The sequence below is a fragment of the Haplochromis burtoni genome, unplaced genomic scaffold (genome assembly GCF_018398535.1).
Source record: "Haplochromis burtoni strain Fernald_Lab_line unplaced genomic scaffold, NCSU_Asbu1 Contig_83, whole genome shotgun sequence".
Lineage (NCBI taxonomy): Eukaryota > Metazoa > Chordata > Actinopteri > Cichliformes > Cichlidae > Haplochromis > Haplochromis burtoni.
In genome coordinates this window covers 1,637,202-1,651,106 of record NW_024582444.1, presented here as the reverse complement: position 1 = coordinate 1,651,106, position 13,905 = coordinate 1,637,202, and positions in this window count along the sequence as shown.

The window sequence follows — 13,905 nt, the reverse complement described above, 5'->3', positions numbered from 1 at the left end:
GTATCTAGCTTATAATTAAAATTGTGGAGAAAAACACAACATCCAGTATTAACAAAAAATTTCTGCTCTGAACTGGAAGAAAAAACCCTGAGTAGAAGCTCACATTAGAGGCTGCTCAATTAATCGAATTTTAATCCGATTAGATCTGGGCTTTCAACGATCATTAAAAATGACTGAGTCCAGATTATTAGCCCGCTGGCTCGCTTACGTGACTATTACTCTCTTTTATGCCCGCTGCTTATGTCCGGTGTGGCGATGGATATCGGAATGCACCTCTCATGCAATTTCGAACAAGCATGTCACTGTTTATGACAAACTATATGTCAGGACCCGCAGGGAAGCTCGGAAAGCTAAGCGATAGATGGATCTGTTTCTTATTGTAGAATCTGGTCGCCAATCGATTATCAGTCTGACGTCACTAGCCGTGTCTGGGCTCTAAACTCTGCTGCAGGTCCATATATCAAACGATCACTATGGCATTACTGAGAGTTGAAAAACTGTCTAAAGTCTTTCATCTTTAATAAAATGATCAGCGTTCTGCTCTACCAGGTGTAACAATTGAGTTTAACATCCAGGCATCCATGAAAACGGAATTTATGACATTTAACGGAGTTAGAAGTTAGCAGGAAGTTAGCTCGCTAGTGTAACAGAGTTAGAAAATAGCTTAATGAATTTCCTCAAAATTGATGTGCTTTGTGAATAGTTGGAGCCACCTGGTGGACAAACACAGCAACTGCAACTGTTAAGGTTCCAAATTGCTGCACAGCGCATGCCTCAGCAAAGGAAAAAAACTCCCAAGCTGGTGGTAGGTGCTAGTGAGCGATACTGTTGTCAATTTTGTATGTGTATTAATGAAAACATTCTTATAGTGGTAATTGTCAACATGTATTTTGATTGTAAGCAGTACTAGCATGTATCCTGAAAGTTACAGGCATTTTGATGCATGGGTAGTAACTTTATTCACGAGTAGCATTTTTAGTTAGCATGCTAAGCTAATACTCGTTAGCTAGTTGGGTGCTTTTTGACTTGCACTCAGCTCTAATGTTTCTCTATGAGATTGTAATTGTTCTAATTCTTTTTAACAGAACTGAATGTTGCAGTTGCTTTGCACACTGTTAATGAAGACTGTGTGCTGTTTTCTTTGTACCAGGTAGGCTGCTGTTAAGTATAAGTTTTAATTGATGCTGTTGTATAGGATTAATATAATTAATTGATTTGTATAGACAAAAAATGAAATGATGATTGTTTTATAATAGAAAAGCTGTTTTTATATGTTATTGTTGTTGTTGGTTAGGAAAAAGGAGAAAAATAAATAAATAATACTGCTACTATACGATCACAGGTTTGTTTTCAGCTAGAACTTTTAAAAGAAAGACTTTGTTGATGTTATGTTGTATATGTTATGTTTGGAAAGGAAAAAAAAGGAAAAAAACTCCCAAGCTGGTGAACTGAATGTTGCAGTTGCTTTGCACACTGTTAATGAAGACTGTGTGCTGCTTTCTTTGTACCAGTTGCCAGAATAAAGAGTACGGTGGCTGGGAAGTGCAAACCGCAACAAATTAAAAAACCGCAACAAATTAAAAAACACAACAAATTAAAAATCCACAACAAATTAAAAAACGCAACAAATTAAAAATCCTTGACGGAAAGGGATTGTCTGAAATACCGGAAGTGACACAACGATTAGCCTAATAGGGCTTTTGGAGAGTGATGTCACGAGAGGGGGCGTGGCCAGGATTTTTGGTTGAGGCGCCATGTTTCTGGGCCGAACAAAGCGCTAGCGAAAGAGGAGCGAAAGTACACGGATAACACCAGCTATGGTTCGTACTTGCTGTGCGGTCGGTAGTAAAGTTAGATCGCACGACCGGCAAGGGAATAAGGTTGAAAATGTTTATCTTTTATTCTTTCCCCACCTGGAAGCAACATGAGGCAGCTCATGTATCGGATGTTACCAAAAGAAGGCGTCTAGTCTGGATAGCAGCTGTGAGACGAGCTGATATCCAGTTCTCTTCCATCTCCAAATATCTGTTGGTGTGCTCCAGACATTTTCATTCCGGTAAGTTATAGATATGTTCATATCACTCTTTATCCGGTCTTTTAAGTCTGACATCACTAGCCGTGTCTTGGCTCAAACTCCGCTGCAGGTCCATAAATCACACGATCACTGTGGCATCACTGAGTGTTGAAAAACTATCTAAAGTCTTTCATCTGTAATAAAATGATCAGCGTTCTGCTCTACCATGTGTAACAATTGAGTTTATCATCCAGGCATCCATGAAAACGAAATTAGCAGGAAGTTAGCTCGCTAGATTCCATCTAAATACAATATAGCATGTCCTAACTGAGGGATCCTTGTGGATGGATTATCTCAGTTGTTCTCCTGGCTGAAGTTTGGTCCGTTTACAGTATCCTGCCATGAGATTACATTTGTTCCTACCACCGAGAATCCTCACGATAACTTTTATCAAGTGGAAAAAGTTAGAGTGTTTATATTATGCTAACATAGCTGTGTCGCTAACGGTCACGTAGCACATCGTTATACACCAGCTAGCCAAACTTCAGTAACCCTACAAACGTCACTGCTGTTTAGTTTTCTGTCTTCATTTATGTTGGAAGTGATAGCAGAGCTGTACGTTTGAATTTGTTTCCAAAACCCCGCAGTTCAGGACATGCTATATTGTATTTAGATGAGAACTAGCGAGCTAACTTCCTGCAACTTAATCTAATATTTCCGTTTTCATGGATGCCTGGATGATAAACTCAATTGTTACACATGGGTATGACAGCAGAGACGCTGATCAGTTTTCATTGACAGATTGCGAAACGACTTTTTAGAGTATTGTTTTTCAACGACTCAGTGATGCCACAGGGTGATGCTGTGTGTATTTAGTGGACCTGCGTCTGGAGTATTGATTGGGCCAAGACACGGCTAGTGAATTGTCAGACTTAAAAAGACTCGGGATACGAGTGAATGACATATCTATAAACCAGGGTGTTGGGAATAGTGGTGTGATTCTTTTTTAAAGTGTTTTCATTTGCCATTTACATGAGTGACAGATTTACATGCCGGCTCATCAACATGCTAGTGTGACCTTATTCCTGGTTTTATCGTTACCTTCAAGTGACAGTACGTTTTGAACCTACGTTGTAAGGAGTTCTTGATATATTACTGCTTTTTCACACGTCATTAGTGACTTCTGAAGTACTTTGACTAGAGGATGCCCATGTGGGAGCTGCTTTCGTTGGAAGACCATACTACGTAATGTCTGTAGTGTTTTGATTACGCATATTTTTTGAGAGTGGCGTAGTGAGTATACTGATCGCGCTGTGTGTAAGGTCTGAATCCGGGGCCTCGGTCTAGCCGAAAAATAGCTTTACTTTGTTGTGTGGGTCAACTTTTCTTGCGAGAGACAGAGAGAGGCGTTGAAAGGCTGCTCCAACGGAACTTATTGTTTTCGGAGGAAAACACGAACACGGTGTACAGTCGAGTCTTAATAGCTTACTTACAACTGGGCTCGTCAGGCTCTCTTCTTGGCTGAAGTGGTTATTATTATATTTACATGCTTCCAGCTCCCGTTTTTCTGCTCGATGACAACTCGTACCTTTCCACTCCCCTTTTTCTCCCTCCTCGCGCTACAGACCTTTTCCTATCACGTGTATTTGGCGTCCTCAGGGCCCTGCGTTTCATCTGGAGGTCTACACTGCCATGATGGCGTAGCATGCGTGTAAGCATGGTGCCTATTTTCTGCCGTTAGCTGCACAGCAGACAACAATCCGAATGGCTTCTATCCCGAAACAACTTGTTTTCTGCAGAGGGCATGACGTTGTAGCGATCTGCCTCTGTACTATGCCGTACTGTGACGCTGGAACAACAAACGTAGCGCAACAAACAAAGTCTGCGACAAAAGAAAAGGAGTACGGCATGTATCCATTATTAACGATGTAGTTCTGAATAACCGTTTTAACAGGAGTACGAATTACAGTACGTGCATATTTTGTGGAATAGAGGTAACGAGAGTGATTCGAACATACTGTGAACTGTCCGGAATGAAAATGAGTCTGGAGCCACTCCGACAGAATTTGCGAGACTGAGTTCAGAAACTGAGATATAACAGCGTGGTCGACTTCCCAGTCTAATTGCTATATCGAAAACTAGACAGCCGGTTGGTTTTTGTTTTGGTGAACAGTTGATTTTACGGTGAGCGTTGTCGTCATGTTGCGATTCGTGGAACCTTAATTTCATAAAAATAAAGATTCCCTATCTACGTGTGCGTCTGAACTTCGCGCTTGCAAGTACATCCTACGCTGTTTTAAGTGTATGTGGTACTTGTGCTTTATCAGTTGATTGTCGACTTTGTTGGCCATTTGATTTTAATTATGATATCGCGACCTGGGTTTGTGTGCGACTATGTGTGGGGTGAGGGAACTGTTTTGGGCGTATTTTTCATCTAAACGTCACTTCGGCGGGTTACAGCTCTGGGTCCCAACATTATGTAGGGGAGACAGTTCTGAAGTCACTGTCGGGCGTGCATGTTCTAGACGCTCGGGACTCATCTTGGTTGGTTGTGTTTAGCTCGATGTGCTGCTTGTGGAAGGTATGAGTAATTTTTCCTATTATTTATTGCAGGGCGGTTCGAATTACGACATGTTGCAGTGTTTTTACTGCTGGTCACAGGTTCATATCTGAATCACACTGGTACTCTTTGTACTTCCTAGCTTATTGTCCGGATTACGTACTAGTACAAACCTGCCACGCTGGCCGACGTTCGTTAGGAATTTTCTACGGGCTATTGGGTGGGCATTGTACTTAGTTGGTATTAGATCTATGTCATGTCATAGTGATACGTAATATGTACGAGTTAGTGGTAACTCTAAGTCGGTTCATCTTATGAAAGGGTAGGCGTGTCGTACTCTCAGGTGTAACAGTTTATTAATGTACGAGTTTAACATCCAGGCATCCATGAAAACGGAATTTATGACATTTAACGGAGTTAGAAGTTAGCAGGGAGTTAGCTCGCTAGCTTCTATCTAAATACAATATAGCATGTCCTGACTGCGGGGTTTTGGAAACAAATTAAAACGTACAGCTCTGCTATCACTTCCACATAAATGAAGACAGAAAACTAAACAGCAGTGACGTTTGTAGGGTTACTGAAGTTGGCTAGCTGGTATATAATGATGTGCTACGTGACCGCTAGCGACACAGCTATGTTAGCATAATAAAAGTAAGCTGAGTGAACGTTAATTTTTCCACTCGATAAAAGTTAACGTGAGTTGTTCTCGGTGGTCAGAAACAAATGTAATCGCATGGCAGGATGCTGTAAAAGGACCAAACTTCAGCCAGGAGAACAACTGAGATAATCCATCCACAATACGAGGTTAGTCATTCATATACTGCTGCATGGGCTGGGCTGTAGTTACATCCTAAGGTTTTAAAAACTGAGCTTAAATAAATGATTAGCGGTAATAAAAGCCGAGGGAGGTCAACAGTGATCACTGACTGTTTTAGGAGCTTTTTGAGATCAAATAGAAGAAAATACATAACATTAAACATGTTAACAACACAAAAGCCATATTAAACGCAGACTACTTTAGACCCGGAAGTAGGATTCGTCGCGTCATCACTGAACAACCGGATTAGGCTAATCGTTGTGTCACTTCCGGTATTTCAGACAATCCCTTTCCGTCAGGGATTTTTAATTTGTTGTGGATTTTTAATTTGTTGTGGATTTTTAATTTGTTGCGGTTTTTTAATTTGTTGCGGATTTTTAATTTGTTGCGCTTTGCACTTCCCAGCCACCGTACTTCTGAGAGCACTGAAGCTTCTTTTTGCCTCAGTACATACGTTTTATCCTCAGATTAAAATTATTATTATTACGTGCTTGATGTGCCTCATGTTTGGCCCTGGCTCTTCCCCTCTGACTGCACTAGGACATATTGCCACCTGACAAAATAACACATTGATTAGTTTTTGTTGGGTGGATGATTTCGTGTAGTAGGGGTAAAAAGGGAGAGATTTCTTGTGGTCGAAAATACTACACTTAATGAAGTCAGTATTACATACCAGCCAATCAATTGTTTCATGATATAATATTACTAATGTTAATCTATAGCATTCAAAATCATTCAGTTATGTCCACGCATGTGATCCGGCTCTTTTAGCCTCTTCACCTCTGATTCTGGATTATGCGTATCAACATGGCAGAGACTGCCGTCTGTTTCACCTGAGTGATAACAGGTCGATGTATCATTCCACTTATACAATGCAGGTCGACACATGCTTGTTCTTCAATAGCATGTCATGAACGCATCAAGTCTATCATCACAATTTCACTCGTGACTTGGTATCACCATTAGTCTGTTGCGAGATACTTGTGCAAATATCATGATCTACCTGATGATATTTTGTCTCAAAATTATAGCCCTAGTGAATATGTGGAGTACCGGGGTATTAGGATACAATTATCCTTGTGTCACCTATAAACATTTTTAACGTTTTTTATATTATAATTCTATAAAGGCGCTCTGAAACGTTGAATATCCTGGCTTGCTCAGGCTGTGCTGAGCGGTGTTTCTCTGACAGTTGGTCAAGTCAAAATGTATGAATAGCTGCTAGTGGGAGACATGAGAGAACTAATAGCAGTGCCGCGCTGTTGTTTTGCCAGTTACGTTTTCAAACGACTTATTCCTTATGGGTTCCGGAGTGTACAGTCTTTTGACGTGTAGTGTTGTTGGCGGCTTAATAGCTCTTAGCATATGGGCCTGTAAGTTGGTGTTATTGATTACTGGAACAGCATTTTGATGAGTGGAACTGGTCTGTTGTTAAGTGATCTTTAAGGTTTCTCTTGTTGAAAAACTTGACTTTTCTATATCTCAGGTTCTTTTTATCTTTTGCTTTGCCGTCCTCCTTTTTTCTTTTTCCCTCCTGGAGCGGCAGTGCTTTGCCGCTGGGCTGCAAACTAAATGATAGGGTGTGGTAGCTTGAACCTATCGCTTGGAACGTCTGAGTGATCCAATTTAGTAAGATTCACAGGCGAAGCGAATGACAATCTTGAGGTAGGGTGCAAAATGTTCTTTTCATGTTTCTCGTGTGCAGCTGTGTGGAGAGACTCGGATGGCAGTAACGGGGCCGTTCCGTTGGTCTGTCGGGACTTCGGAGCCTCCAATGTTGCTCTCTTCTGGTCGGTCGTCGCTTTTTATTTTGGCCCGTACCTACTGTTTTTTAATTTGATGGTGTACGAGTGAGTATAATTGCATTCGGGTTCATCATACATGATTGAACGTCTATTATATCACACGAAATGGGTAGTTTTGTGGTTGCTGTTTCTCAGTGTGTGTGTGTGTGTGTGCGTGTGTGTGTGTGTGTGGTGTGATGTTGGGTTGTTTTTGTTCAAGGAATGTGACTCTCTGTGAAGACTGCCCCCAATTTATAGGAGTGCATAGGTGAAGTGGGTCCATCGATTCGTTTTATTTGTCGATTTCAGTGGCGGTCCATCTGAACAATAAGGCTCTGTGATACTTATAACAGGATATACTGTTAGTGTGTGTCTATAACTCCTATATAAATCACAAAGTAAGATAGGATCCTCTCCTAGGAGGTGGTGATCTATCTCCTATGTGAACACTCTGTAGAGGGAGTGATACGCACTCCCCTCTTTATAGCTAGGTTTCACAGAGTCTGCGTTTACAGGTTTTACCTCTCTAGGATTGAGACATTGGTCGTTTTGGCAATCTATCAATATGATTGTATACGACACTGCTAAGCCATATATGGTTAGAATATTTCTAAGCATAGAATACAATCTAATTCATATACAAACTTTCTATGGACACTTGAAATTGCAGAGCTCACCTGAAGAAGGGCACAGCCGATGATCACACTTGGCCATATTTGTCACATGACTCCAGTAGAGGACGTAATTTTACCTTTGCGTGCACCGCTGTTGGTTGAATGGGAGACGTTGACTAGATCGTGGGTTTTTTCAGGTTTGTTTTTCTAATTGACATCGAAGAGATCTAGAACATTATTGTGTCGGGGACAGATATCATCGAATCGCTGGATATTGGTTGGGGACATGTCCCTTTCCGTCCATGCCAAATCTACTTCGGTCCTTGCGTAGCGACGCCACTTCAGTTTTGCCTACGCCTGGCCATTAGATGCGGTTTGATGCGTCACTTATCAATCCTTCCTTACCGATTTCGTTCCCTTCTAGTCGTGCAACCGTGGAGACGTGGTGTGAGCTGAACTGTGAGAATATGTTCGTATTGATTTCTTCTCAGTGCCTTCAACACTTGTCTTCCCACGGGTCCTGAAGGACATCAGCTGGAGATGACTACTGGAGTGGACCATGATACCATTCACTACCTGGATTTTTTTGACTAACCTCACCGACGACAGCTCGTCGAGGCTCAGGGTTTGGTTCGTGATTTGTTGGTCGTTGAGTACGGTTTGGGCCTGCACAGTATTAGGAACTTCTTGGGCTCGTCTCGGTTCGAACTCACTGGATTCTACTCAGTGTTCTTTGCTGCAGAAGTTTCTGGACGGTCCTTGCAGTTATCGGACGGGCTCTTTAGTCATGTGGTTGCTGTTCCCATGGTTGGAAGCGACAGATGGCCTAGAAATCATCTAGAGGCTGATGCTCAGGTTGAGGACCCTAGTCATATAGGTAAGGATTCACTACGGGATCGAGGTGTGAGTGACGTGAGGGATCGTTTGCTCCAGATATGCGATTCGCCGATATTATGGCCTTAGTCAACTCCAGATATCCCATGTCTGATGCGGTGTGTTTACCTCTCGCAGGTGTTAAAAGTCCCTACTACTGCAAGTTTATTTAAAATTGCGTTCTAGGTGGTAGACTTCCGCAGGCACAAACATCCTCCACTGCAACCACTGAACATCCAAGGTATGGACATTGAGGCTGTGGACAGCTACAGGTACCTTGGTGTTCATCTGAACAACAAACTGGACTGGACTCATAATTCAGAAGCCCTCTACAGGAAAGGGCAGAGCAGGCTGTACCTGCTGCGGAGACTCAGGTCGTTTGGAGTAGAGGGCCCACTCCTGAAGACCTTCTATGACTCTGTGGTGGCCTCAGCCATCTTTTAGGTGTGGTCTGCTGGGGTGGCAACATCTCTGCTGGGAGAAGGAAGAGACTGAACAGGCTGATCTGAAAGGCCAGCTCTGTTCTAGGATGCCCTCTGGACTAGTGGGGTCCAGTAGTGTATACCGTTCAACGTGTATTGCCGTATTAATAGGTGTATGTGGGTCTCTGGAACGATTTAGGGATTTACTGTATAAGTGGTGGGTGCTGTAGGGATGCTATATTCAGCGATAGTAATGAGTAAAAATCGTCGTTGGCGAGCGAGGTTGGAGCGGCAGTGTGGATGCGCTTTGTTTTCATACGCACATGGCCGATTGTTGAGTGAAACAGATGAACCAGAATTGGTTTGTAAAGAATGGTGCAACTTCAGTGATGTGGAACTGGTTTGGTGTGTCCTGGTTCATTATTATCACAACAAAGCACATTTGTTGGTTGCAGAAGCATAGGTCAAGCGGCGTCCGTTTAGTTTGTCGTATTTCTGGATGGTCGCTAAGATGCTCTTAATCTGGGGCTTAATCTGGGTCCTAAACTCCGTATGCATTCAGGTCAAAAACACTGCAGCATCACTTAGAGTTAAAACTGTCTAAATTCTTTCATCTTTAATAAAACGATCAGCATTGCTGCTTTACCAGGTGTAACTATGAAGTTTAACTTCCAGGCATCCATGAAAACAAAATTATTACATTTAACGGAGTTAGAAGTTAGCAGGAAGCTAGCGGAAGTTAGCTCGCTAGTTTCGCTAGTTACCTAAACATGATATAGCATGTTCTGACTGAGAGATTTCTGAAAAAAAAAAGGTACAGCTCTGCTATCACTTCCAACATAAATGAAGACAGGAAACTAAACAGCAGTGACGTTTGTAGGGTTACTGAAGTTGGGCTAGCTGGTATATAATGATGTGCTACGTGATCGCTAGCGACACAGCTATGTTAGCATAACATAAACAGTGAAGCTGGAGGACGAACACTAACACTTTTCCACTTATAAAAGTTAACGTGAAGGTTCCTCATGGTTAGAGACAAATGCAATCGCATGGCAGGATGCTGTAAACGGACCAAACTTCAGTCAGGAGAACAACTGAGATAATCCATCCACAATACGAGGTTAGTCATTAATATACTGCAACAACATGGGAATAGAGCAGCTGCCAGAGAATTCAACATTAATGAATCAATGGTACAGAAGTGGAGGAAGCAAGAAGAATGAGTTTAATAAAGTTTGATTTATCTGACTGCTTTGTTTCGCTTAATGTGCCTTATAATCCCGTGCACCTTATGGTTAAACACTTAAAGCTGTAAGCTAATGATAGTTATATAAGACCAGATGCTGCTGGTGCAATAAGCTGTACGTCCAATGGATGCATAATCTGATTAGTCGACTAATCGACAAAAAATAATCGGTGACTAGTCGACTATCAAAATAATCGTTTGTGGCAGCCCTAGTGGCTAAGCTGTCATCCCTGTTGGACAACATCTCCCACCCCATGCAGGAAATTCTAACAGCAATGAGCAGCTCCTTCAGTGGCAGGCTGCGGCACCCACGGTGTGGGATGGAGAGATTTCGCAGGTCTTTCCTCCCCGCTGCTGTCAGACTCCACAACAAAGACTCCAACTGATCAAACACACACATCCACACATGTGCAATAACACTAAGTGCAATTCTCTTTTCTGGCATTGTTGTATTTTTACTCAGTTGTATACAGAATTTGTATTCTATTTTTATCCTATTGTATATTTTATTCTATTTTATTCTACTGTATAAAGTATTTTATTTTATTCTATTCTGTACAGTTGTGTACAGTATTTATTCTTATTATACTCTAATTTTTGCTACTTAACTTTTGCACTGTCCACTTCCTGCTGTGACAAAACAAATTTCCCACGTGTGGGACTAATAAAGGTTATCTTATCTTATTGTACTGTCTTTCCCTCTTCACACTGCACAGAAGAAGAACCGGCAGCAAGGTTCAACACTTTTCTTCCATCAAGACTCTGAAGATCATTACTCTTTGTCCACAGGTTTAATGATGTAGAAAGTGTCAAACTGAAACAAACATAACACAATTACAATTACAGTATATTCTTTAAATCTTACATATACACTGTACCTACAAGACAAATGAAACACCGCATTTAACACTCATCCAGGTCATTTTGAGAACTGTGTTATGCCTTTCAGTCTGACTAATGCCATTCTTTTTTTTTTCAGGCACTCATAAACCAAGTGTGCTTCAGCTTGAGGTCGCAAACAGATGGCTGGACATTCTCCTTCAGGATGTTTTGTTAGAGACCAGAATTCATGGTTCCATTTACCACATCAAGTCTTCCAGGTCATGAGGCAGCAAAACAGCCCCAGACCATCACATTGCTACCACCATATTTTGCTGTTGGTATGATGTTCCTTTTTCTGAAATGCTGTTTTAGTTTGAAGCCAGATGTAATGGGACAAACACACCCAAAAAAGTTCAACTTTTGTCTTTTATAGTTTCCAAACAGTCTTGGGGATCATCAAGATGTTTTCTGGAAAAACTGAGATAAGCCTTTATCTTTCTTTTGCTCAGTATTAGTTTTGGTCTTGGAACCCTGCCATACAGGCTAGTTTTGCCCAGTCTCTTTCTTTCTTTCTTTCTTTCTTTCTTTATCAACACTGCTTTTTACTGAGGTAAGTGAGGCCTTTGTATTTAGGATTTTGTTCTTGTCTCTTTTGCAACCCCTGGGATTAGCCATTACTGGACTCTTGGTGTAATTTTATTTGGCAGGCCACTGCTGGGAAGGTTCGCCACTGTTCCATGTTTTCAGCATTTGTAGATGATGGCTCTCAGTGTGGTTCATTGGAATCCCACAGCTTTAGAAATGGCTTTATAACGTTTTCCAGGCTGAGAGCTTTCAATTAATTTATTTCTTATTTGTTCCTGAATTTCCTTGAATTGCAGCATGATATCTGGCTTTTGAGGATCTTTTGGTCTACTCCACTTTGTCAGGCAGGTCCTATTTAAGTGATTTCTTGATTGAGAACAGATGTGACAGTAATCAGGCCTGGGTGTGTCTATACAAATTGAACTCAGCTTTCCAAAGATGTAAAAAAACAGATAATTTATCTTATAACAGCGGGAGGGAGCACTTTTTCACACCGGTTCATGTAGGTTTGGATTGTTTTCCCTGCTTAATAATACATATCTTAATATGGATTGTTTGTTAAGGAAACTCAGATCAGAGATGGTGATGTCACAAACATGCAAGATACATGAAAGCATGGATGTATATACCAACAGCTCAGCTTCAGTTATTTTCAGTCACTTTCAACCTGGTGGCACTAACTGCACCAGTTCTGAAGTGTAGGGGGTAATTAATTTGTGTTCAGTACACAAAATACCAGTCCCATCACTGATTAAAACTAATAAACCACATACATCTATGCACAGAATATATTTGAGTTTTCTAAGTGATTTAAATGGTGAAAATGGGTTTAAAACAAAGATTGAAAACCTATTTCAAGACATAAACTTGCATTTATTTCATTTATTGGAACATATTCTTGTATTTTACATGATATAGATGCAATTTTTTTTACATTTTATAATATTAACATAAATATTTTAGTGTAGACACTGGTTTAAGGCTATGCCTGATATCTTTTTTGGATGCATTATCATGGATCAACTATCAGTAAAAATCAATGCACAGCTTCTTTTTGAGGAAACAAGAAACCAAAGTCAATCTAAGTGCATGTGTGTAAATTTATGTTATAGCTTATATTTCATTTTTACAAAGGAATCATATTATTTTTTTCTGGTAGATTATTACAAATTAGCCTATCTACATAAACTATAGACTCAGATGCTAAATAGCAATGGGTTTGTTTGTTTGTTTGTTTGTTTGTTTGTTTGTTTGTTTGTTTTTTAGCCATTTTAAAATGCAACATTTGCAGTTAATTTGGGAATTTAATTAATTTTAGGAACTTTGAGAACTTTGAGTACAGAGTTGGGTAGTTGAAAGAGTCATTTACTTTTAGTCATGATTGTCATTTTCATATATAAAAATTCTTTATTTAACAGAGTCTCATCTGGTTACATTTACAAGCATGACCAATTGCTGGGACATCATTTGAAGCTGTTAGATGTGCCGTCACTTTGTTTTGGTTTCCTACCTTCGCCAGGTACTTAATAAGTATAACAGCAACACAGCAATTGAAAAAAGTGGCCCTACACCCAAGTTCAGTATACCCAGGATAACTTTCAATTTACATATAACTGAGGCCATTATGGTTCTCACTCATATTTCAAGGTAGCATAGCCTGGGGACCCATACTGGATGTGTACTGTTGGGATTTATGTTTATCTGTATCAGTCCAAGGAAGGCTTATATGGATAACAAAAAGATCTTCTGGTCAAAATAACCACAATGTGTTAAATGATGGTTAAAGGGAAGAGGCAGAATCATTTAACACAAAGCCAGAGTGTTGAAGAACCTGAGACTGGACCAGTGGCTGCAGAGTCCATACCTATGTTTCCACTTCTACATCCCTTCTTATTTATGAACTCAACTCAACCAATGATAAAGAATGCGGAAACTACATTAAAGTGCCTCCAGGAGCTTTTTTATAGTTAAACAAAGGGAAACTGACCCATTGAGACAACTGTTGGAAGAAGAAGCAGCCCAACCTTCCTGTTAAATCTGGAATTGAATTCAAAATCCTGCTCCTCACATACAAGGTCTTAAATAATCAGGCCCATCTTATCTTAATGACCTTGTATTACCATATCACCCTATTAGAGCACTTCGCTCTCGCTCTGCAGGCCTACTTG